Source organism: Ranitomeya imitator, chromosome 4 (genome assembly GCF_032444005.1).
Source record: "Ranitomeya imitator isolate aRanImi1 chromosome 4, aRanImi1.pri, whole genome shotgun sequence".
NCBI lineage: Eukaryota > Metazoa > Chordata > Amphibia > Anura > Dendrobatidae > Ranitomeya > Ranitomeya imitator.
The window spans coordinates 605,715,226-605,741,138 of record NC_091285.1 but is presented as its reverse complement, the minus strand read 5'-3'; positions in this window follow the sequence as shown (position 1 = coordinate 605,741,138).

Below are 25,913 nucleotides of genomic sequence, written 5' to 3'. Positions count from 1 at the left end.
ACCCCCCTCAGGTGTTGCAAGGTACAAGAGCCACACCTTGTGCAGCATTAATGCTGCACAAGTAAAAGGTTGCTCTATTTGTTTTGCTCCTTGCACACGCTGACTAAAACACGTACACTATTTAGCCGATTATACTGTCAAACAGTTGTGGAGGCGTGACTTGTCTTTTTAACGAGACGCAGCACAGGTGTCAAAATTTTCACCTAGGTACTGGGCGCAGATTCCTGAGCGTTGTTATTTGCTGTACAGGAGTCTGCGCTATTGTGATCCCTTGGCCATGCGCTGTGAGCGCTTCCTGTCTTCTGACCTCATTTCATGTCGGCCGTTGCGGTTAGCGATGGACATGAATCCCAGACCCACAGTGTGTTTTCAAAAAATCACACTGCGTGGCTGGGATTCGTGGCCTTGTGCAGTAAATAGGTTTGCCGCTTACACATGTCCTTACACCTGCTCCAGACTGGGCGGCCTCAGCTGATCCCTTATCGCCTACCACGGCCAGGAGGCCGCACAGTCTGAAGAAGGCGGAAGGAGATGAGTTAAGACAGGCGAACATATGCACTGCTCGTGCCCATAAACCACACCCTCGCTGACAAAATAAATATGACAACGAGGGGCGTTGTTTCTAGCAGGGCGGATGCACAGGCGCAGCCAGCTAACCATGATGACAAAAGACGGGAAACGCTACCAAGGGGGGTGCTGCGTATCATTACAAAGGAAAGTCACACCTCAGGGACAGTGGAATGGTCTCAATGAGACACATTTTGTACGTGTTGAGTTCCACGTGGGCAAGGAGAAAAAGTCAGCCACCTTGTACAAATGCAGCAGTACTGCTGTACTAGGTGGCTGTTATACATAGAAACACCTGGGGGGTGGGGCCAGGTTCCCTTTTAATTTCAGTTCCTGTGCCTGCATGGCGTTTGCAGGTCACGTTGCCGGCTACACAGCAGGGGAACAGCTGGCGTTGCTGAACCCCACTAACACATTGGCTGGTGTTTTTCTCTGTGCAGCTAGCACTTCCGGGCAAAAACTAGCGGTGTTTGAGCCCAGGGTCAGCAGGAGGAGGAGAGGAGCAGAGTGTAGGCCGAAGCCTGCACTGGTGGCAGCTTTTGTTCTGTTGTGCCAGCGTGGCTTGTGCTGGACACGTTGCCGACTACACAGCAGGGGAACAGCTGGCGGTGCTGAACCCCACTGACACATCACCTAGTGTTTTTTCTGTGTAGACAACACTTCCAGGTGGCAACTGACAGTGTTGAAACCCAGGGAATCAAAGAGGAGCAGAGTGTAGGCCGAAGCCTGCAGTGGAGCAAGTTGAAAGGGAACCTTTAACCCCCCCCCCCAGGCATTTGTTGCTGAAAGAGCCATCTTGTACAGCAGTAATACTGCACATGGAAAATGGTTGTTCCGAAAATTATGCTCCTTGCAAACGCTGAAGTACACACTCATATAATGTGTCCCCTCACACCGTCAAACCATCCCGGAAGTGGGACTTTCCTTTGTAATGTGACACAGCACAGCCGTCATTCCAACCCCCTTGGTGCCGGGCGCCACCTCCTCAACGTTGTTTGGTTCTGTCACGGAGCCCGCGCTGTAATGTTATCCCTTGGCCATGCACAGTTAGCGGTGCCCGTCTTCTGACATCATGTAGGTGTCAGGCTGGCAGTGCCTGTGCATCCAAGCTGCCCGAGATCCAACCTTGCAGTGTCATCTAATGTAGTCCCACTGCGGGCCAGGGATCCATGGGCATGCGCAGTGCATATCATCGCCTCTCACTCACCTCCTTCCTGCTTCTTCAGACTGTGCGGCGTCACGGCCGTGGCATGCTATTAGGGATCAGCTGACGCCGCCTAGTCTGAAGAAGCGTGAAGAAGGGGAGTGAGAGGCTAGTATATGCACTGCGCATGGCCATGGATACCAGGCCCACTGTGGGATCACATTAGACGACACTGCGAGGTGTGATTTCGGGCAGCGTGGACGCACAGGCGCAGCCAGGACGACAACAAATGATGTCAGAGGACGGGCAGCGCAAACTGTGCATGGCCAAGGGATAACATAACAGCGCAGGGTCCATGACGGAATCAAACAACGCTAAGGAGGCAGCGCACGGTGCCAAGGGGGTAGCAATGACGGCTGTGCTGCGTCACATTACAAAGGAAAGTCCCACCTCCGGGACGGTTGGACGGTGTGAGGGGACACATTACATGAGTGTGTAGTTCAGCGTTTGCAAGGAGCATAATTTCAAGAGCGACCTTTCCCTTGTGCAGTATTAGTGCTGCACATGGTGGCTCTTTCAGTAACAAACGCCTAGGGGGGGGGGGACAGGTCCCCTTACATTTTAGTTGTGCCAGCGTGGCGGTCGCATGACACGTTGCCGGATACACAGCTGGGGATCAGCTGACGTTACTGAACCCCAATAACAGAGGAGCGACTGTTGACTGTGCACACAGCACTTCCAGGCACCAACTGGCGGTGTTAGAGCCCAGGGACAGCAGGAGGAGCAGATTGGAGGTATTGCCGCACACACAGCTGGGGATCAGCTGACGTTACTGAACCCCAATAACAGAGGAGCGACTGTTGACTGTGCACACAGCACTTCCAGGCACCAACTGGCGGTGTTAGAGCCCAGGGACAGCAGGAGGAGCAGATTGGAGGTATTGCCGCACACACAGCTGGGGATCAGCTGACGTTACTGAACCCCAATAACAGAGGAGCGACTGTTGACTGTGCACACAGCACTTCCAGGCACCAACTGGCGGTGTTAGAGCCCAGGGACAGCAGGAGGAGCAGATTGGAGGTATTGCCGCACACACAGCTGGGGATCAGCTGACGTTACTGAACCCCAATAACAGAGGAGCGACTGTTGACTGTGCACACAGCACTTCCAGGCACCAACTGGCGGTGTTAGAGCCCAGGGACAGCAGGAGGAGCAGAGGAACAGAGTGTAGGCCGAAGCCTGATTGGAGCAAGTTGAAAGGAAACCTTTAACCCCCCCCCCCCAAGACGTTTGTAGCTGAAAGAGCCATGTTGTGCAGCACTAAGGATGCAAAAGGAAAAGGTTGCTCTTTTAATTATGCTCCTTGCAAACACCGAAGTAAACACTAAAAATGTGTCCCTTTATACCGTTAAACCGTTCCGGAGGTGCGAATTTCCTTCGTAATGGGACACAGCACAGCTGTCATTCCTATCCCCTTGATGCCGTGCGCTGCCTCCTCAGCGTTGTTTTAAGCTGTCACGGAGCCTGCGCTGTTCTGTTAGCCCTTGGCCATGCCCAATTAGCGCTGCCTGTCTTCTGACATAATTTGGTGTCAGGCTGTCAGTGCCTGTGCGTCCACGCTGCTCCAGATCCCACCTCGCAGTCTCATCTAACGTAATCCCACTGCGGGCCTTGGAACCATGGGCATGCACAGTGCATAACCTCGACTCTCACTCCCCTCCTTCCCTCTTCTTCAGACTGTGCGGTGTCACGGCCGTGGCATGCTAGGGATCAGCTGACGGCGCACAGTCTAAAGAAGGCGGAGGGAAATGAGCGAGAGCCCGAGGGGAAGATATGCACTGCGCATGCCCATGGATCCCAGGCCCGCAGTGTGACTCAATCAGAAGACACTGCGAGGCGGGATCTCGGGCACCGCGGCCGCACAGGCGCAGCCAGCCTGACACCAAATTATGTCAGAAGACAGGCAGCGCAAATAGGGCATGCCCAAGGGATAACAGAACAGCGCAGGCTCCGTGACAGCTTAAAACAACGCTGAGGAGGCAGCGCATGGCACCAAGGGGGTAGGAATGACGGCTGTGCTGCGTCACATTACGAAGGAAAGTCCCAGCTCCGGGACGGTATAACGGTATCAGTGAACACATTTTATAAGTGTTAAGTTCTGCGTGTGCAAAGAGCTAAAAAAAAAAAGCTACCTTTTCCTTGTGCAGCATTACTGCTGCACAAGATGGCTCTTTCAGTAACAAACGACGGGGGGGGGGGGGGGGGGCCAGGTTCCCTTACATTTAGGTTGTTGTGCCAGCGTGGCGGTCGCAGGACACATTGCCGGCTACACAGCTGGGGATCAGCTGACGTTACTGAAACCCAATAACACTGGGTCGTATGTTTTTACTGTGCAGCCTGCACTTCTGAGCCGCAACTGGCGGTGTTGGAGCCCAGGAATAGCAGTTCAGGTGGTAGAAAGATGAACACAGCAGGAGACCTGGATGACACCCAATTACTTAATCAGGCAGAGGAGTGGCAAATTCCTGCGAGATCCAGGCCTGGTTCAGTTTCAGGAAAGTAAGCCGGTCAACGTTATCGGAGGATAGTCGCATGCGACGGTCTGTTAGTACACCACCTGCGGCACTAAAGACACGTTCCGATAAGACACTAGCCGCAGGGCAAGCCAGCACCTCCAATGCATACTGGCTTAGCTCTGGCCATGTATCCAGCTTAGAGACCCAAAACTTGAACGGGGAAGAGCCGTCTGGGAGTACAGTAAGAGGGCAAGCCATGTAGTCTGTCACCATCTGACGGAACCGTTGCCTCCTGCTGACTGGAGCCGCCGGTGATGGTGTAGACATTTGGGGCGGGCACACAAAAGTGTGCCAGAGTTGTGCCATACTGGGCTTGCCTTGGGCAGAGGCACTGCTTCTGCTCCCTCTTTGGGCAGAGCCTCCCCCACTGCCTCGACACACTGAGCTGCTTTGTAAAGCACTAGCAGCACTCCTCTCAGTTGGACAGGAGAAGATGATGGAATTCACCAGTGTGTCGTGGTACTCCCGCAATTTACGCTCCCGGGTCAACGCAGGGATGAGGTTTTGGACGTTGTCCCGGTAGCGAGGATCGAGGAGGGTGAACACCCAATAATCAGGCATGTTGAGAATGTGGTCGATGCGGCGGTCGTTTCTCAGGCACTGCAGCATGAAATCCACCATGTGCTGCAGAGTGCCAACTGGCCCAGAAACGCTGTCCCCTGCTTGAGACATGATCTCTGCCCGCTCGTCATCACCCCACCCTCGCTGTACACACTGACCACTGGACAATTGTGTCGCTCCCTCCTCTGGACGGAGCTCTTCCTCCTCCATTGACTCCTCCTCATCCTCCTCACAAATTGGCCCCTGCGTACCCCTTTGTGAGGAACCACGTGGCGCTGACTCTCCAGAAGCTGATGGAAAAGGTGACTCCTCATCCTCCACCTCTTCCACCACATCATCCCTTAACCCTTGCAAAGTTTGCTGAAGCAGGCAGATAAGGGGGACAGTCATGCTGACTAGTGCATCATCTGCACTTGCCATCCGCGTGGAATAATCAAAAGGACGCAAAACCTGGCAGAGGTCCTTCATAGTGGCCCACTCTGTGGTTGTGAAGTCTGATCGGCGCTGACTGCGACTTCTTTGCGCCTGATGCAGCTGGTACTCCATAACTGCTTGCTGCTGCTCACACAACCGCTCCAACATATGTAACGTGGAATTCCACCGGGTAGGTAGGTCACATATGATGCGGTGTTCCGGAAGGCGGAATCGGCGCTGCAGAGCAGCAATGCGGGATCTGGCCAAGCTGGAACGCCGCAAGTGAGCACACTCTAGGCGGACCTTGTGCAGCAGGGCATCAAGATCCGGATAGTCCCTCAGAAAACTCTGCACAACCAAATTGAGCACATGTGCCAGACATGGGATGTGAGTGAGGTTGCCAAGGGCCAAAGCTGCCACCAGATTTCGGCCATTGTCACACACTACCATGCCTGGCTGGAGATTCGCTGGCAGTAACCACACATCGCTCTCCTGCTTTATGGCATTCCAGAGCTCCTGCGCTGTGTGGCTTCGATGCCCCAATGAAACTAGTTTCAAGACGGCCTGCTGACGTTTGGCCACGGCTGTGCTCATGTCGGTCATAGGTAAACGTTCACGGGTCCATGTGGGGGTGGACTGTGACGGATCCTGCAGAGAGGAATCAGAGGAACTGGTGTAAGAGGAGGAGTCGATGCGTACAGACTGGATTCCTGCAATCCTTGGAGTGGGCAGGACACGTCCTGCGCCACTCGCACGATCTGTACCTGGCTCAACAACATTAACCCAATGGGCAGTGAGGGAAACATATCGCCCCTGTCCATGCTGACTGGTCCACGCATCGGTGGTGAGGTGGACCTTGCTACTGACGGCGTTCAGTAGCGCATGTTTTATGTTTGCCTCAACATGCCTGTGCAGGGCAGGGACAGCCTGCCTGCTGAAGTAAAAGCGGCTGGGCACCTTGTACTGTGGGACTGCCAATGCCATCAAGTCACGGAAGCTGTCAGTCTCCACCAGCCTGAACGAGAGCATTTCCAGGGACAACAGTTTGGCAATGCCTGCATTCAGAGCCTGTGCTCGGGGGTGGTTGGCCGAGAATGCCCGCCTTTTCTCCCATGCCTGTACTACCGATGGCTGTAGAGTAGACTGGGAGTGTGAGGATGACTGGGAAGGTGGTGCTGTGGGTGGAATTACACAAGGTCTCTGGGAGGAAGCCAAACCAGCTGTGCGTGAGCTGGAGGAAGAGGCAACACGAGCTGAAGAGGTGGTAGCTGCCGCTGTTGGTTGGCCTACATCTTCAGTGTGTTTCTGTAACTCCACCGCGTGCCTGGTCCGCACATGTTTCCACATATTTGTGGTATTGAGGTTGCTGACATTTTTCCCTCTTTTTACTTTATGATGACACAGCTTGCATTTGACAAAACAAATGTCATCTGCAACTGTGTCAAAAAAGGACCAGGCACTGCAAGTCTTGGGAGCGCCCTTTTTGGCTTTGGAAAGAGACAGGCTCCTAACGGGTGCCAAAGTGGAGGCTACAGGCTCCGCAGTCTTCCCCCTCCCTCTCCCTCTTTGGCCCGTAAGAGGAAGCTCTTCCTCTGAGCTGCTCCCACCACCTTCCTGTTCCTCACGCCACGATGGGTCAAGGACCTCATCATCTCCACTACCCTCTGCCACCAACTGCTCCTCCTGGGTAGTCTCAGCAGCACAGTACGCACGAGAAAGCGGCACCTGAGTTTCATCATCAGATGCGTACTGCGCTGTGGTCACCGGAGGCACTGGCCCACCTGCCTCTTCAGAGTCAGAGAGAAAAAGGTGTTGGGCATCACTGCACACTGCCTCTTCTTCCATTTCTCCAATGCTGCTTGGCTGGCCCCCTGTTTCCAAGCCAAGAGATTCAGAGAACAGAAGTAGAGACGGCTCCTGTCCTGGGCTCTCTGACTGCCTGGCCAATTTGGCAGGTGGTGAAGAGACAGATGGCTGCTCTCCAGTGCTCTGTGCCTGAGAGGATGTGGCACTAACTGAAGTCGATGCCGAGGCGTTAGCTGCCATCCACCCGACAACGGCTTCAATTTGGTCTTCACGCAGCAGCGGTGCACGGCGCTCTCCGACAAAGCTGCGCATGAAGGACTGTTCCCTGCTGAAACTGAGTGACGACGAGTCACCGGCGCCCGCAGCAGGCACAGAATCACCACGTCCTCTCCCTGCTCCTCTCCCTGCTCCGCGCCCACGCCCACGTGCCTTACTCCCTGCCCTCTTCATCTTGGTTGACAGATAAAGATAAGCAGAAAAGTACTAAGGCCTTAGTGTGCTTATTCCTGTAATGCTCCTCCTAACAGGTGTAAGAAACACTAATGTTGTAAATTGTGGACTAAACTTTATTATTTTTCAAATGTGGCCTACACAAGTGTTAAGTTGTGTTTGGTGAACTTAACTTTTTTTTGGTGCAGATCGGGCTACAGAGCTAGTTTAAATCACACGGAGACCGTGCAGACAGCCGTAAACGGCGCTGCAAGGCCAAAAAACCCTCCTCTAGGTTATCCTATATAGTGTTTTTCCACTATTTAGCTGGATACAAGTGGAAAGACACTAATAGGAATTTTTTTTTTCAAATTTTAAACTGGCTGCACTATTTGAAAAAAAGGAAATTGTTTTTCAAGGTATGAGGCAGTAACGCACCCTGAGCTGAATCCAACCGGCTATGGCTGCACACAGACTACAGGGCGAGCTGCGCTCACACAGAGACCGTGCAGACAGCCGTAAACGGCGCTGCAAGGCCCCAAAAAAACCCTCTAGGTTATCCTATGTAGTGTTTTTCCACAATTGAGCTGGAGACTGGTGGAAAGACACTAATAGGAATTTTTTTTTTTCAAATTTTAAACAGGCTGCACTATTTCAAAAAAAGGAAAATTTTTCTCAAGGTATGAGCCAGTAACGAACCCTGAGCTGAATCCAACCGGCTATGGCTGCACACAGACTACAGGGCGAGCTGGGCTCACACGGAGACCGTGCAGACAGCCGTAAACGGCGCTGCAAGGCCAAAAAACCCTCCTCTAGGTTATCCTATATAGTGTTTTTCCACTATTTAGCTGGATACGAGTGGAAAGACACTAATAGGAATTTTTTTTTTCAAATTTTAAACAGGCTGCACTATTTGAAAAAAAGGAAAATTTTTCTCAAGGTATGAGCCAGTAACGAACCCTGAGCTGAATCCAACCGGCTATGGCTGCACACAGACTACAGGGCGAGCTGGGCTCACACGGAGACCGTGCAGACAGCCGTAAACGGCGCTGCAAGGCCCAAAAACCCCCCTCTAGGTTATCCTATGTAGTGTTTTTCCACAATAGAGCTGGAGACTGGTGGAAAAACACTAATAGGAAATTTGAGAAAAAATGTGCAGCAGGCTGCACTAAGAGCAAAAAAGAACAACTGTGTGAGGCAGTGTGAACCCCCCCTGAGCTGAATACAACCGGGTATATGGCTGCACACAGACTACAGAGTGAGCTGCACACACACACACACACAGAGACCTTGCAGAACGCTGTTAAAACAGCGCTGCAAGGCAAGAGCAAGGTGAACAGTGAAGAGCACACAGCGTTTTGCTAAATTAGCCTTTGGAAAGGAAAATAAAGCAATTAGCAAGCTCAACTGGCCCTCAGTTAGAACACAGCGTCCTGTCCCTAACTGAAATCACAGCAGAGTGAGCGCAAAATGGCGGCAGCGCTTTTTTATAGTGCAGAGTGACATCATTTCAGCAGCCAATCCCAGCCTTGCCAGTACTTACATGCCCACCATGCTAAACAGGATGTGCCCACACTTTCATTCATTCCTCATTGGCTGCTGCGTTCAATTTGAATTCTGGGAACTTCCGATTCCGGTATCCGATACGCGGGAAGTATCGGAATTCAGTATCGGAATTCCGATACCGCAAGTATCGGCCGATACCCGATACTTGCGGTATCGGAATGCTCAACACTACTAATGAGTCAAATGGACAGTTCAATGACATACGGATCTCTGGAGAGTTTTGAGGACAGCTTGCTTGTAAACTATCAGAGAGGAGAAACCAGACAGAAGTTTTGAAAAATAGTAAAGATGAGACACCAAGAGGCCAATTCATCAATATATACAAGCTCTGAAAAGTTGCAAAAAATGTTTGTGCAATGTAGGAACCACTTCACTGAAAAATGATCAAAACAATTTCCCAAAACTAAAATAACAAACCAACTGACTGATTTATTTATTATGCTTACTTATATCACGCCATCGTATTCCACAGTGCTTTACAGATATTGTTAGCGCTGTCCCCAATGGGGCTCATAATCTACATTCCCTACCAATATGTCTTTGGAGTGTAGGAGGAAACCACACAACACAGAGGAAAACCACAGGGAGAACATACAAACTTCTTATAGATGTTGTCCTTGGTGGGATTTGAACCCAGGACCCCAATCCTGCCAAGCAACTGTGGAAACCACTGAACCACCATGCTGCCCAATGATGGAATATCAAGAGTCTAGCTGTATTAAAAGGTAACATTTACCAGGTATTAGTTAAAATAGATGAAAACAATAGAAATCAAATAATCAAACAATAAACATGAGGATAATATTATATATCATGTATAATTTCTTCTGACTCCAAAATCATCTATAGAAGAAACCTGCCTCCTTTCAAAGTAGTGTATCAAGATAATGATGCAATCAATGATTACACAAGCATAAAAGAGTGCCAGTTTAAATGTTGCACGTTGCCCAGGTTTGTGAAAAATTACTGGTGCAGCATTGGCTATTTGGATATTGACCTAACATTAGTCCATAATAAACAACTCACAAGGTGGAATAGAGTATGGTAAAAAATAAACATATATAGTGAAAGTATGGTAAAAAAAAAAAACCTAGTCGGACAAGCAGGTCCCTGGTGGTTTCTCCATGGCCATTGCCGTGGATTGACAGGTCTCTGCCTTCATACATGTATAGGCAGAGTTTTGTCAGTCTGTAAAGGAATGAAGATGCTTCCCACCCCCACTTGAAGGTCTTATCATTATATACTGCATTGCTTTGTTTAAAATGTAGTTTTATCTATTTTGTGCCCAGCAACATTGCGTTAACAGGAGCAGGGTTAATAGTTGGGACTAGTCCAGGATGGGAGAAGTTATGTGGGCACACACCTGCATTGTAACAAGTGTTTGTGTGTGACTAATGAAGGCCATAATATCAGTTAGTACATTCTGAAGGAAAGCAAGGATTGCGTGGCAGCAAGAGTCTGGATCTCAGGCAGAGGACCGAGCAAAGACAAAGAGGATGTCATGACTGCTCAAGCACATTGACAAAGGTGTTTGAACCTGACAGATCCCTGTTCAGACTCGTAAAAAACCCTCCTCTGACCCTGGTTTGTCCCTGCCTGACCGCAGAGGTTGGCACCCTATAATAATGCAACGGTGCCCCCTCTCGACGGCGGCGTTCCCTGAATGTCCATAGCAACTCCTAAAATCGATGAAGTAGCAATTCCCTAAGGAATAAAGGAATCACACACAAAACAAATGCAATTAACAAACTACAGCAAAGTGAATGAAACCAACAAAGACTATCACCAGCAGGAAACACCAGCAGGGAAAAGTATATAAAGCTGTATCCGAAAGGTGATAGGGCAGACAAGAGTAAATGGAAAAAACACCTGTTACCCTAAACAGACAGAAACAAAGATGACAAAAATAAAACACTCAAAGAAAAGGTGTATCTGCTGTGGCTCAGTGAAAAGAGACACAGAAAACAGAATCAAGAGTTTGAGACCAGGCGCATGACAGAATGATGGGTTCCTTATCTCTGGTCAGGAGGCCTATACTGAGGACAAAGTTGAGAAAAGGATTTCTTGTCTCAAGCAAGCAGATCTTAAACAAACAATTATCTGTCTACTACAGGTCCTTCTCAAAAAATTAGCATATAGTGTTAAATTTCATTATTTACCATAATGTAATGATTACAATTAAACTTTCATATATTATAGATTCATTATCCACCAACTGAAATTTGTCAGGTCTTTTATTGTTTTAATACTGATGATTTTGGCATACAACTCCTGATAACCCAAAAAACCTGTCTCAATAAATTAGCATATCAAGAAAAGGTTCTCTAAACGACCTATTACCCTAATCTTCTGAATCAACTAATTAACTCTAAACACATGCAAAAGATACCTGAGGCTTTTATAAACTCCCTGCCTGGTTCATTACTCAAAACCCCCATCATGGGTAAGACTAGCGACCTGACAGATGTCAAGAAGGCCATCATTGACACCCTCAAGCAAGAGGGTAAGACCCAGAAAGAAATTTCTCAACAAATAGGCTGTTCCCAGAGTGCTGTATCAAGGCACCTCAATGGTAAGTCTGTTGGAAGGAAACAATGTGGCAGAAAACGCTGTACAACGAGAAGAGGAGACCGGACCCTGAGGAAGATTGTGGAGAAGGACCGATTCCAGACCTTGGGGAACCTGAGGAAGCAGTGGACTGAGTCTGGTGTGGAAACATCCAGAGCCACCGTGCACAGGCGTGTGCAGGAAATGGGCTACAGGTGCCGCATTCCCCAGGTAAAGCCACTTTTGAACCATAAACAGCGGCAGAGGCGCCTGACCTGGGCTACAGAGAAGCAGCACTGGACTGTTGCTAAGTGGTCCCAAGTACTTTTTTCTGATGAAAGCAAATTTTGCATGTCATTCGGAAATCAAGGTGCCAGAGTCTGGAGGAAGACTGGGGAGAAGGAAATGCCAAAATGCCTGAAGTCCAGTGTCAAGTACCCACAGTCAGTGATGGTGTGGGGTGCCATGTCAGCTGCTGGTGTTGGTCCACTGTGTTTCATCAAGGGCAGGGTCAATGCAGCTAGCTATCAGGAGATTTTGGAGCACTTCATGCTTCCATCGGCTGAAATGCTTTATGGAGATGAAGATTTCATTTTTCAGCACGACCTGGCACCTGCTCACAGTGCCAAAACCACTGGTAAATGGTTTACTGACCATGGTATTACTGTGCTCAATTGGCCTGCCAACTCTCCTGACCTGAACCCCATAGAGAATCTGTGGGATATTGTGAAGAGAAAGTTGAGAGACGCAAGACCCAACACTCTGGATGAGCTTAAGGCCGCTATTGAAGCATCCTGGGCCTCCATAACATCTCAGCAGTGTCACAGGCTGATTGCCTCCATGCCACGCCGCATTGAAGCAGTCATTTCTGCCAAAGGATTCCCGACCAAGTATTGAGTGCATAACTGAACATTATTATTTGATGGTTTTTTTGTTTGTTATTAAAAAACACTTTTATTTGATTGGATGGGTGAAATATGCTAATTTATTGAGACAGGTTTTTTGGGTTATCAGGAGTTGTATGCCAAAATCATCAGTATTAAAACAATAAAAGACCTGACAAATTTCAGTTGGTGGATAATGAATCTATAATATATGAAAGTTTAATTGTAATCATTACATTATGGTAAATAATGAAATTTAACACTATATGCTAATTTTTTGAGAAGGACCTGTATATAATTGTCTAAGGGTCACTTCCATCTGTCTGTCTGTTTTTCTGTCTGTCTGTCACAGATATTCATTGGTCGCGGCCTCTGTCTGTCCTGGAAATCTAAGTCGCTGATTGGTCGCGGCAAAACAGCCACGACCAATTAGCGACGGGCACAGTCCGGAAGAAAATGGACGCTCCTTACTACCCGCAGTCAGTGGTCGGCGCGCGCATACTCCCCTCCACTCTCCGCTCACACAGGGTTAATGCCGGCGGTAACGGACCGCGTTATGCCGCGGGTAACGCACTCCGTTACCGCCGCTATTAACCCTGTGTGTCCCCAACCTTTTACTATTGATGCTGCCTATGCGGCATCAATAGTAAAAAAATGTAATGTTAAAAATAAAAAAACCTGCTATACTCACCCTCCGTTGTCCGCTGAGCCGCTCGCGCCTGCCGCCATCTTCGGTTCCCAGCGATGCATTGCGAAATTACCCAGAAGACTTAACGGTCTCGCGAGACCGCTAAGTCATCTGGGTAATTTCGCAATGCATCCTGGGAACGGAAGATGGCGGCAGCCACGCACCTATCGCCGGAGCTCCGCTGGATCCCAGGAGGTGCGTATATAACTATTTTTTATTTTAATTATTTTTTTAACAGGGACATTGTACCCACACTGCTATATACTGCGTGGGCTGTGTTAGATACCGCGTGGCTCTGTGCTGTATACTACATAGGCAGTGTTATATACTTTGTGGGCTGTGCTATATATTATGTGGCCACTGTTATATACTGCGTGGGCTGTGCTATATACTACGTGACTGGAAACAGGAACACATGGGCTACTTGCACAGTGAACAAGTCTGTATGATCATGTTCACACACCACCAAGAAACCTGAAGACACAAAAGAGAATAGTAAAACCAAAAACACTCAGTTTGAAAAAATGTTGCAGTAATCCGCAAGTGCTAGTAAAAGATGTAAAAAACAGGGTATTTGGTTGATACGTTTTTTGCAAAAAATGTATACTAAGCTGCTCTACCAATCTTCACGGTATACCCTTATCAGAGCAGTCCTAACTAATGTATGCAATCCCTATCTGATGTATTTAAAAACCTGATCATCTGTATATAACCTGTGTGAACAGGGTTCAGAGAGGAAAAAATCCATGTGTGCATACAGGGTAGAACAGCTTTTGTGCAGATAGCCCAAGAGGAGTGGTGGAACTCCCCAGTCTTGTAGACACAAGAGAACAATTATGGAAACAGGAACACATGGGCTACTTGCACAGTGAACAAGTCTGTATGATCATGTTCACACACCACCAAGAAACCTGAAGACACAAAAGAGAATAGTAAAACCAAAAACACTCAGTTTGAAAAAATGTTGCAGTAATCCGCAAGTGCTAGTAAAAGATGTAAAAAACAGGGTATTTGGTTGATACGTTTTTTGCAAAAAATGTATACTAAGCTGCTCTACCAATCTTCACGGTATACCCTTATCAGAGCAGTCCTAACTAATGTATGCAATCCCTATCTGATGTATTTAAAAACCTGATCATCTGTATATAACCTGTGTGAACAGGGTTCAGAGAGGAAAAAATCCATGTGTGCATACAGGGTAGAACAGCTTTTGTGCAGATAGCCCAAGAGGAGTGGTGGAACTCCCCAGTCTTGTAGACACAAGAGAACAATTATGGAAACAGGAACACATGGGCTACTTGCACAGTGAACAAGTCTGTATGATCATGTTCACACACCACCAAGAAACCTGAAGACACAAAAGAGAATAGTAAAACCAAAAACACTCAGTTTGAAAAAATGTTGCAGTAATCCGCAAGTGCTAGTAAAAGATGTAAAAAACAGGGTATTTGGTTGATACGTTTTTTGCAAAAAATGTATACTAAGCTGCTCTACCAATCTTCACGGTATACCCTTATCAGAGCAGTCCTAACTAATGTATGCAATCCCTATCTGATGTATTTAAAAACCTGATCATCTGTATATAACCTGTGTGAACAGGGTTCAGAGAGGAAAAAATCCATGTGTGCATACAGGGTAGAACAGCTTTTGTGCAGATAGCCCAAGAGGAGTGGTGGAACTCCCCAGTCTTGTAGACACAAGAGAACAATTATGGAAACAGGAACACATGGGCTACTTGCACAGTGAACAAGTCTGTATGATCATGTTCACACACCACCAAGAAACCTGAAGACACAAAAGAGAATAGTAAAACCAAAAACACTCAGTTTGAAAAAATGTTGCAGTAATCCGCAAGTGCTAGTAAAAGATGTAAAAAACAGGGTATTTGGTTGATACGTTTTTTGCAAAAAATGTATACTAAGCTGCTCTACCAATCTTCACGGTATACCCTTATCAGAGCAGTCCTAACTAATGTATGCAATCCCTATCTGATGTATTTAAAAACCTGATCATCTGTATATAACCTGTGTGAACAGGGTTCAGAGAGGAAAAAATCCATGTGTGCATACAGGGTAGAACAGCTTTTGTGCAGATAGCCCAAGAGGAGTGGTGGAACTCCCCAGTCTTGTAGACACAAGAGAACAATTATGGAAACAGGAACACATGGGCTACTTGCACAGTGAACAAGTCTGTATGATCATGTTCACACACCACCAAGAAACCTGAAGACACAAAAGAGAATAGTAAAACCAAAAACACTCAGTTTGAAAAAATGTTGCAGTAATCCGCAAGTGCTAGTAAAAGATGTAAAAAACAGGGTATTTGGTTGATACGTTTTTTGCAAAAAATGTATACTAAGCTGCTCTACCAATCTTCACGGTATACCCTTATCAGAGCAGTCCTAACTAATGTATGCAATCCCTATCTGATGTATTTAAAAACCTGATCATCTGTATATAACCTGTGTGAACAGGGTTCAGAGAGGAAAAAATCCATGTGTGCATACAGGGTAGAACAGCTTTTGTGCAGATAGCCCAAGAGGAGTGGTGGAACTCCCCAGTCTTGTAGACACAAGAGAACAATTATGGAAACAGGAACACATGGGCTACTTGCACAGTGAACAAGTCTGTATGATCATGTTCACACACCACCAAGAAACCTGAAGACACAAAAGAGAATAGTAAAACCAAAAACACTCAGTTTGAAAAAATGTTGCAGTAATCCGCAAGTGCTAGTAAAAGATGTAAAAAACAGGGTATTTGGTTGATACGTTTTTTGCAAAAAATGTATACTAAGCTGCTCTACCAATCTTCACGGTATACCCTTATCAGAGCAGTCCTAACTAATGTATGCAATCCCTATCTGATGTATTTAAAAACCTGATCATCTGTATATAACCTGTGTGAACAGGGTTCAGAGAGGAAAAAATCCATGTGTGCATACAGGGTAGAACAGCTTTTGTGCAGATAGCCCAAGAGGAGTGGTGGAACTCCCCAGTCTTGTAGACACAAGAGAACAATTATGGAAACAGGAACACATGGGCTACTTGCACAGTGAACAAGTCTGTATGATCATGTTCACACACCACCAAGAAACCTGAAGACACAAAAGAGAATAGTAAAACCAAAAACACTCAGTTTGAAAAAATGTTGCAGTAATCCGCAAGTGCTAGTAAAAGATGTAAAAAACAGGGTATTTGGTTGATACGTTTTTTGCAAAAAATGTATACTAAGCTGCTCTACCAATCTTCACGGTATACCCTTATCAGAGCAGTCCTAACTAATGTATGCAATCCCTATCTGATGTATTTAAAAACCTGATCATCTGTATATAACCTGTGTGAACAGGGTTCAGAGAGGAAAAAATCCATGTGTGCATACAGGGTAGAACAGCTTTTGTGCAGATAGCCCAAGAGGAGTGGTGGAACTCCCCAGTCTTGTAGACACAAGAGAACAATTATGGAAACAGGAACACATGGGCTACTTGCACAGTGAACAAGTCTGTATGATCATGTTCACACACCACCAAGAAACCTGAAGACACAAAAGAGAATAGTAAAACCAAAAACACTCAGTTTGAAAAAATGTTGCAGTAATCCGCAAGTGCTAGTAAAAGATGTAAAAAACAGGGTATTTGGTTGATACGTTTTTTGCAAAAAATGTATACTAAGCTGCTCTACCAATCTTCACGGTATACCCTTATCAGAGCAGTCCTAACTAATGTATGCAATCCCTATCTGATGTATTTAAAAACCTGATCATCTGTATATAACCTGTGTGAACAGGGTTCAGAGAGGAAAAAATCCATGTGTGCATACAGGGTAGAACAGCTTTTGTGCAGATAGCCCAAGAGGAGTGGTGGAACTCCCCAGTCTTGTAGACACAAGAGAACAATTATGGAAACAGGAACACATGGGCTACTTGCACAGTGAACAAGTCTGTATGATCATGTTCACACACCACCAAGAAACCTGAAGACACAAAAGAGAATAGTAAAACCAAAAACACTCAGTTTGAAAAAATGTTGCAGTAATCCGCAAGTGCTAGTAAAAGATGTAAAAAACAGGGTATTTGGTTGATACGTTTTTTGCAAAAAATGTATACTAAGCTGCTCTACCAATCTTCACGGTATACCCTTATCAGAGCAGTCCTAACTAATGTATGCAATCCCTATCTGATGTATTTAAAAACCTGATCATCTGTATATAACCTGTGTGAACAGGGTTCAGAGAGGAAAAAATCCATGTGTGCATACAGGGTAGAACAGCTTTTGTGCAGATAGCCCAAGAGGAGTGGTGGAACTCCCCAGTCTTGTAGACACAAGAGAACAATTATGGAAACAGGAACACATGGGCTACTTGCACAGTGAACAAGTCTGTATGATCATGTTCACACACCACCAAGAAACCTGAAGACACAAAAGAGAATAGTAAAACCAAAAACACTCAGTTTGAAAAAATGTTGCAGTAATCCGCAAGTGCTAGTAAAAGATGTAAAAAACAGGGTATTTGGTTGATACGTTTTTTGCAAAAAATGTATACTAAGCTGCTCTACCAATCTTCACGGTATACCCTTATCAGAGCAGTCCTAACTAATGTATGCAATCCCTATCTGATGTATTTAAAAACCTGATCATCTGTATATAACCTGTGTGAACAGGGTTCAGAGAGGAAAAAATCCATGTGTGCATACAGGGTAGAACAGCTTTTGTGCAGATAGCCCAAGAGGAGTGGTGGAACTCCCCAGTCTTGTAGACACAAGAGAACAATTATGGAAACAGGAACACATGGGCTACTTGCACAGTGAACAAGTCTGTATGATCATGTTCACACACCACCAAGAAACCTGAAGACACAAAAGAGAATAGTAAAACCAAAAACACTCAGTTTGAAAAAATGTTGCAGTAATCCGCAAGTGCTAGTAAAAGATGTAAAAAACAGGGTATTTGGTTGATACGTTTTTTGCAAAAAATGTATACTAAGCTGCTCTACCAATCTTCACGGTATACCCTTATCAGAGCAGTCCTAACTAATGTATGCAATCCCTATCTGATGTATTTAAAAACCTGATCATCTGTATATAACCTGTGTGAACAGGGTTCAGAGAGGAAAAAATCCATGTGTGCATACAGGGTAGAACAGCTTTTGTGCAGATAGCCCAAGAGGAGTGGTGGAACTCCCCAGTCTTGTAGACACAAGAGAACAATTATGGAAACAGGAACACATGGGCTACTTGCACAGTGAACAAGTCTGTATGATCATGTTCACACACCACCAAGAAACCTGAAGACACAAAAGAGAATAGTAAAACCAAAAACACTCAGTTTGAAAAAATGTTGCAGTAATCCGCAAGTGCTAGTAAAAGATGTAAAAAACAGGGTATTTGGTTGATACGTTTTTTGCAAAAAATGTATACTAAGCTGCTCTACCAATCTTCACGGTATACCCTTATCAGAGCAGTCCTAACTAATGTATGCAATCCCTATCTGATGTATTTAAAAACCTGATCATCTGTATATAACCTGTGTGAACAGGGTTCAGAGAGGAAAAAATCCATGTGTGCATACAGGGTAGAACAGCTTTTGTGCAGATAGCCCAAGAGGAGTGGTGGAACTCCCCAGTCTTGTAGACACAAGAGAACAATTATGGAAACAGGAACACATGGGCTACTTGCACAGTGAACAAGTCTGTATGATCATGTTCACACACCACCAAGAAACCTGAAGACACAAAAGAGAATAGTAAAACCAAAAACACTCAGTTTGAAAAAATGTTGCAGTAATCCGCAAGTGCTAGTAAAAGATGTAAAAAACAGGGTATTTGGTTGATACGTTTTTTGCAAAAAATGTATACTAAGCTGCTCTACCAATCTTCACGGTATACCCTTATCAGAGCAGTCCTAACTAATGTATGCAATCCCTATCTGATGTATTTAAAAACCTGTAAAAACCAAATACCCTGTTTTTTACATCTTTTACTAGCACTTGCGGATTACTGCAACATTTTTTCAAACTGAGTGTTTTTGGTTTTACTATTCTCTTTTGTGTCTTCAGGTTTCTTGGTGGTGTGTGAACATGATCATACAGACTTGTTCACTGTGCAAGTAGCCCATGTGTTCCTGTTTCCATAATTGTTCTCTTGTGTCTACAAGACTGGGGAGTTCCACCACTCCTCTTGGGCTATCTGCACAAAAGCTGTTCTACCCTGTATGCACACATGGATTTTTTCCTCTCTGAACCCTGTTCACACAGGTTATATACAGATGATCAGGTTTTTAAATACATCAGATAGGGATTGCATACATTAGTTAGGACTGCTCTGATAAGGGTATACCGTGAAGATTGGTAGAGCAGCTTAGTATACATTTTTTGCAAAAAACGTATCAACCAAATACCCTGTTTTTTACATCTTTTACTAGCACTTGCGGATTACTGCAACATTTTTTCAAACTGAGTGTTTTTGGTTTTACTATTCTCTTTTGTGTCTTCAGGTTTCTTGGTGGTGTGTGAACATGATCATACAGACTTGTTCACTGTGCAAGTAGCCCATGTGTTCCTGTTTCCATAATTGTTCTCTTGTGTCTACAAGACTGGGGAGTTCCACCACTCCTCTTGGGCTATCTGCACAAAAGCTGTTCTACCCTGTATGCACACATGGATTTTTTCCTCTCTGAACCCTGTTCACACAGGTTATATACAGATGATCAGGTTTTTAAATACATCAGATAGGGATTGCATACATTAGTTAGGACTGCTCTGATAAGGGTATACCGTGAAGATTGGTAGAGCAGCTTAGTATACATTTTTTGCAAAAAACGTATCAACCAAATACCCTGTTTTTTACATCTTTTACTAGCACTTGCGGATTACTGCAACATTTTTTCAAACTGAGTGTTTTTGGTTTTACTATTCTCTTTTGTGTCTTCAGGTTTCTTGGTGGTGTGTGAACATGATCATACAGACTTGTTCACTGTGCAAGTAGCCCATGTGTTCCTGTTTCCATAATTGTTCTCTTGTGTCTACAAGACTGGGGAGTTCCACCACTCCTCTTGGGCTATCTGCACAAAAGCCGTTCTACCCTGTATGCACACATGGATTTTTTCCTCTCTGAACCCTGTTCACACAGGTTATATACAGATGATCAGGTTTTTAAATACATCAGATAGGGATTGCATACATTAGTTAGGACTGCTCTGATAAGGGTATACCGTGAAGATTGGTAGAGCAGCTTAGTATACATTTTTTGCAAAAAACGTATCAACCAAATACCCTGTTTTTTACATCTTTTACTAGCACTTGCGGATTACTGCAACATTTTTTCAAACTGAGTGTTTTTGGTTTTACTATTCTCTTTTGTGTCTTCAGGTTTCTTGGTGGTGTGTGAACATGATCATACAGACTTGTTCACTGTGCAAGTAGCCCATGTGTTCCTGTTTCCATAATTGTTCTCTTGTGTCTACAAGACTGGGGAGTTCCACCACTCCTCTTGGGCTATCTGCACAAAAGCTGTTCTACCCTGTATGCACACATGGATTTTTTCCTCTCTGAACCCTGTTCACACAGGTTATATACAGATGATCAGGTTTTTAAATACATCAGATAGGGATTGCATACATTAGTTAGGACTGCTCTGATAAGGGTATACCGTGAAGATTGGTAGAGCAGCTTAGTATACATTTTTTGCAAAAAACGTATCAACCAAATACCCTGTTTTTTACATCTTTTACTAGCACTTGCGGATTACTGCAACATTTTTTCAAACTGAGTGTTTTTGGTTTTACTATTCTCTTTTGTGTCTTCAGGTTTCTTGGTGGTGTGTGAACATGATCATACAGACTTGTTCACTGTGCAAGTAGCCCATGTGTTCCTGTTTCCATAATTGTTCTCTTGTGTCTACAAGACTGGGGAGTTCCACCACTCCTCTTGGGCTATCTGCACAAAAGCTGTTCTACCCTGTATGCACACATGGATTTTTTCCTCTCTGAACCCTGTTCACACAGGTTATATACAGATGATCAGGTTTTTAAATACATCAGATAGGGATTGCATACATTAGTTAGGACTGCTCTGATAAGGGTATACCGTGAAGATTGGTAGAGCAGCTTAGTATACATTTTTTGCAAAAAACGTATCAACCAAATACCCTGTTTTTTACATCTTTTACTAGCACTTGCGGATTACTGCAACATTTTTTCAAACTGAGTGTTTTTGGTTTTACTATTCTCTTTTGTGTCTTCAGGTTTCTTGGTGGTGTGTGAACATGATCATACAGACTTGTTCACTGTGCAAGTAGCCCATGTGTTCCTGTTTCCATAATTGTTCTCTTGTGTCTACAAGACTGGGGAGTTCCACCACTCCTCTTGGGCTATCTGCACAAAAGCTGTTCTACCCTGTATGCACACATGGATTTTTTCCTCTCTGAACCCTGTTCACACAGGTTATATACAGATGATCAGGTTTTTAAATACATCAGATAGGGATTGCATACATTAGTTAGGACTGCTCTGATAAGGGTATACCGTGAAGATTGGTAGAGCAGCTTAGTATACATTTTTTGCAAAAAACGTATCAACCAAATACCCTGTTTTTTACATCTTTTACTAGCACTTGCGGATTACTGCAACATTTTTTCAAACTGAGTGTTTTTGGTTTTACTATTCTCTTTTGTGTCTTCAGGTTTCTTGGTGGTGTGTGAACATGATCATACAGACTTGTTCACTGTGCAAGTAGCCCATGTGTTCCTGTTTCCATAATTGTTCTCTTGTGTCTACAAGACTGGGGAGTTCCACCACTCCTCTTGGGCTATCTGCACAAAAGCTGTTCTACCCTGTATGCACACATGGATTTTTTCCTCTCTGAACCCTGTTCACACAGGTTATATACAGATGATCAGGTTTTTAAATACATCAGATAGGGATTGCATACATTAGTTAGGACTGCTCTGATAAGGGTATACCGTGAAGATTGGTAGAGCAGCTTAGTATACATTTTTTGCAAAAAACGTATCAACCAAATACCCTGTTTTTTACATCTTTTACTAGCACTTGCGGATTACTGCAACATTTTTTCAAACTGAGTGTTTTTGGTTTTACTATTCTCTTTTGTGTCTTCAGGTTTCTTGGTGGTGTGTGAACATGATCATACAGACTTGTTCACTGTGCAAGTAGCCCATGTGTTCCTGTTTCCATAATTGTTCTCTTGTGTCTACAAGACTGGGGAGTTCCACCACTCCTCTTGGGCTATCTGCACAAAAGCTGTTCTACCCTGTATGCACACATGGATTTTTTCCTCTCTGAACCCTGTTCACACAGGTTATATACAGATGATCAGGTTTTTAAATACATCAGATAGGGATTGCATACATTAGTTAGGACTGCTCTGATAAGGGTATACCGTGAAGATTGGTAGAGCAGCTTAGTATACATTTTTTGCAAAAAACGTATCAACCAAATACCCTGTTTTTTACATCTTTTACTAGCACTTGCGGATTACTGCAACATTTTTTCAAACTGAGTGTTTTTGGTTTTACTATTCTCTTTTGTGTCTTCAGGTTTCTTGGTGGTGTGTGAACATGATCATACAGACTTGTTCACTGTGCAAGTAGCCCATGTGTTCCTGTTTCCATAATTGTTCTCTTGTGTCTACAAGACTGGGGAGTTCCACCACTCCTCTTGGGCTATCTGCACAAAAGCTGTTCTACCCTGTATGCACACATGGATTTTTTCCTCTCTGAACCCTGTTCACACAGGTTATATACAGATGATCAGGTTTTTAAATACATCAGATAGGGATTGCATACATTAGTTAGGACTGCTCTGATAAGGGTATACCGTGAAGATTGGTAGAGCAGCTTAGTATACATTTTTTGCAAAAAACGTATCAACCAAATACCCTGTTTTTTACATCTTTTACTAGCACTTGCGGATTACTGCAACATTTTTTCAAACTGAGTGTTTTTGGTTTTACTATTCTCTTTTGTGTCTTCAGGTTTCTTGGTGGTGTGTGAACATGATCATACAGACTTGTTCACTGTGCAAGTAGCCCATGTGTTCCTGTTTCCATAATTGTTCTCTTGTGTCTACAAGACTGGGGAGTTCCACCACTCCTCTTGGGCTATCTGCACAAAAGCTGTTCTACCCTGTATGCACACATGGATTTTTTCCTCTCTGAACCCTGTTCACACAGGTTATATACAGATGATCAGGTTTTTAAATACATCAGATAGGGATTGCATACATTAGTTAGGACTGCTCTGATAAGGGTATACCGTGAAGATTGGTAGAGCAGCTTAGTATACATTTTTTGCAAAAAACGTATCAACCAAATACCCTGTTTTTTACATCTTTTACTAGCACTTGCGGATTACTGCAACATTTTTTCAAACTGAGTGTTTTTGGTTTTACTATTCTCTTTTGTGTCTTCAGGTTTCTTGGTGGTGTGTGAACATGATCATACAGACTTGTTCACTGTGCAAGTAGCCCATGTGTTCCTGTTTCCATAATTGTTCTCTTGTGTCTACAAGACTGGGGAGTTCCACCACTCCTCTTGGGCTATCTGCACAAAAGCTGTTCTACCCTGTATGCACACATGGATTTTTTCCTCTCTGAACCCTGTTCACACAGGTTATATACAGATGATCAGGTTTTTAAATACATCAGATAGGGATTGCATACATTAGTTAGGACTGCTCTGATAAGGGTATACCGTGAAGATTGGTAGAGCAGCTTAGTATACATTTTTTGCAAAAAACGTATCAACCAAATACCCTGTTTTTTACATCTTTTACTAGCACTTGCGGATTACTGCAACATTTTTTCAAACTGAGTGTTTTTGGTTTTACTATTCTCTTTTGTGTCTTCAGGTTTCTTGGTGGTGTGTGAACATGATCATACAGACTTGTTCACTGTGCAAGTAGCCCATGTGTTCCTGTTTCCATAATTGTTCTCTTGTGTCTACAAGACTGGGGAGTTCCACCACTCCTCTTGGGCTATCTGCACAAAAGCTGTTCTACCCTGTATGCACACATGGATTTTTTCCTCTCTGAACCCTGTTCACACAGGTTATATACAGATGATCAGGTTTTTAAATACATCAGATAGGGATTGCATACATTAGTTAGGACTGCTCTGATAAGGGTATACCGTGAAGATTGGTAGAGCAGCTTAGTATACATTTTTTGCAAAAAACGTATCAACCAAATACCCTGTTTTTTACATCTTTTACTAGCACTTGCGGATTACTGCAACATTTTTTCAAACTGAGTGTTTTTGGTTTTACTATTCTCTTTTGTGTCTTCAGGTTTCTTGGTGGTGTGTGAACATGATCATACAGACTTGTTCACTGTGCAAGTAGCCCATGTGTTCCTGTTTCCATAATTGTTCTCTTGTGTCTACAAGACTGGGGAGTTCCACCACTCCTCTTGGGCTATCTGCACAAAAGCTGTTCTACCCTGTATGCACACATGGATTTTTTCCTCTCTGAACCCTGTTCACACAGGTTATATACAGATGATCAGGTTTTTAAATACATCAGATAGGGATTGCATACATTAGTTAGGACTGCTCTGATAAGGGTATACCGTGAAGATTGGTAGAGCAGCTTAGTATACATTTTTTGCAAAAAACGTATCAACCAAATACCCTGTTTTTTACATCTTTTACTAGCACTTGCGGATTACTGCAACATTTTTTCAAACTGAGTGTTTTTGGTTTTACTATTCTCTTTTGTGTCTTCAGGTTTCTTGGTGGTGTGTGAACATGATCATACAGACTTGTTCACTGTGCAAGTAGCCCATGTGTTCCTGTTTCCATAATTGTTCTCTTGTGTCTACAAGACTGGGGAGTTCCACCACTCCTCTTGGGCTATCTGCACAAAAGCTGTTCTACCCTGTATGCACACATGGATTTTTTCCTCTCTGAACCCTGTTCACACAGGTTATATACAGATGATCAGGTTTTTAAATACATCAGATAGGGATTGCATACATTAGTTAGGACTGCTCTGATAAGGGTATACCGTGAAGATTGGTAGAGCAGCTTAGTATACATTTTTTGCAAAAAACGTATCAACCAAATACCCTGTTTTTTACATCTTTTACTAGCACTTGCGGATTACTGCAACATTTTTTCAAACTGAGTGTTTTTGGTTTTACTATTCTCTTTTGTGTCTTCAGGTTTCTTGGTGGTGTGTGAACATGATCATACAGACTTGTTCACTGTGCAAGTAGCCCATGTGTTCCTGTTTCCATAATTGTTCTCTTGTGTCTACAAGACTGGGGAGTTCCACCACTCCTCTTGGGCTATCTGCACAAAAGCTGTTCTACCCTGTATGCACACATGGATTTTTTCCTCTCTGAACCCTGTTCACACAGGTTATATACAGATGATCAGGTTTTTAAATACATCAGATAGGGATTGCATACATTAGTTAGGACTGCTCTGATAAGGGTATACCGTGAAGATTGGTAGAGCAGCTTAGTATACATTTTTTGCAAAAAACGTATCAACCAAATACCCTGTTTTTTACATCTTTTACTAGCACTTGCGGATTACTGCAACATTTTTTCAAACTGAGTGTTTTTGGTTTTACTATTCTCTTTTGTGTCTTCAGGTTTCTTGGTGGTGTGTGAACATGATCATACAGACTTGTTCACTGTGCAAGTAGCCCATGTGTTCCTGTTTCCATAATTGTTCTCTTGTGTCTACAAGACTGGGGAGTTCCACCACTCCTCTTGG